Source organism: Penaeus monodon, chromosome 23 (assembly GCF_015228065.2).
Source record: "Penaeus monodon isolate SGIC_2016 chromosome 23, NSTDA_Pmon_1, whole genome shotgun sequence".
In the NCBI taxonomy this organism is placed as follows: domain Eukaryota; kingdom Metazoa; phylum Arthropoda; class Malacostraca; order Decapoda; family Penaeidae; genus Penaeus; species Penaeus monodon.
Window position 1 is genome coordinate 8,220,449 of NC_051408.1, and position 1,680 is coordinate 8,222,128.

Genomic DNA, 1,680 nt, shown 5'->3' on the forward strand with positions numbered 1-1,680 from the left:
GATGTGGGTTTTCAATTGTGTGAGATTCTGTTCCTTCTGATTTTGAGTTTTCATAAATGGGTCTTCTGTGGTTTTGGTTTGTGATGGTGAATATCGTTTTCCTCTTAGTCATCTTCTCGAGATAGAATGAGTGGTCATCCTTATTTGCATGTCATTTACATAGCGGAAAAAACAGGCATTGACGACTTTTATGATGATAATTTTTACTTATGCATTATCATGGGATGTCTTTATGAATTCAGAAAAAAGAAATGGCAAATTCATAAGAGCTTAGGTTACAGTAAATATACGGAGTCATAATGGACAGTGCTTTTGACATAATATTCTCAATGTCATTTTTTTCTGACATTTATTCAGAATCGAATTTAATGAAGCAATGTCATGGCCTCTGCTTTACACTATAGATTGTTTCCTGCAGATGTCGGAAGTTACATTTATTAAAGTTGTGCAGATGATGGCAGGCAACAGCAGACCTAAGGAAATCAGTACTTTAATTGTTTCAAGCACATATGTGTGGCAGATCATGGTAATACTGTTACTGATGGTTTCCTCTCCCCCTCTACCATTCATATATTTAGAATTTTTGACATAAAAAACTCTATACTCCATGAACTTGAAAATGAGCCTCAGTAGCCTCTACGATAAGGTTACTGCTCCCAGTTCTGCTTTCTCATCCCCTAGCCTGGACTAACAAAATATCCTACATGTATTCATAGCAGAATAGAGCCTTTGGCTAACCACAAGGAGGAGCTCATACTAACCTCTGAAATGAAGGCCTTTTCTGTACATAGGAAGTCATTAGTGTAGAGCTTGAGCAGAGCCTCATGGCAACTACACGTCTTTTGTACTAAAAACACAGAGTGAATAGAACATCCCTCACATTGAGCCCTCTCAACATCTTCTAGAAGTGTGGCTGGCGGATCTCTTTGGTTGAAGACCCTGTAGCACAGGTCTTCCACAGGAGGTGAAACCCTTACTTGTTTTGTCCACTCAGTACATGAATTGCATGTGACATGTAATGCCATCTAGTCTCATATACTGGTATTCTCTACACTGTATATTTTTCTGTTCATTTCTATTTCCATCACTGCCTCCCTTTGAAGTTTACTGTTCCATGTCTTTGGGAACTATGTTTGTGTTCTTAGCAGAGTGTTTCATTTTTGACGATCCAAGAGGCTTTACCCCTTGTACTGCACAATATTAATGAATCCTTATGTTATAGGTTTGTGTGTGGAAGTCACTGCCTACCTCATTATTATTTTGGTGTAATTTTTCTAAACACTTGCTTCCCTTTAATCAGTCCTGCACTCCATCCTGCCATTCCAAGGAGGAAATTAGGTGGCAGTAGACTCCCTGTCTAGGGTTGTAGTGGGTGCAGCCCCCTTCATTAGATAGAATTGTGACATTGTATATATATGTTGTACTGCTTTTTTCCTTCATATTTTAATACTCAATTTCCCTGGTAACCTTCATGCTCTCCCCATGTTCTTCATGATCTATTGGGCCCAAGATTGAGCCATGGGGGGATGTTTCTGTGGCATGATTCCTACATATATGAGTAGCAGAGGGTGAAAATTATCCATTGGAACCAGTATTCTTGTTATCCATTGCAGGCAAGTATTTGAAGTAACTACCACAATCACTATTTGAACCAGCCAGTCCTAGCTAGAAGTATACCTA

At 38.9% G+C, this 1,680-nt stretch overlaps 1 protein-coding gene across 1 annotated transcript in view; it reads left to right on the top strand.

Moving 5' to 3' along the window:
• The window catches only part of LOC119587778 (cytochrome b-245 chaperone 1-like), a 7,032-nt gene that overhangs the window by 272 nt on the left and 5,080 nt on the right, over window positions 1–1,680 (top strand). The window lies entirely within an intron of this gene.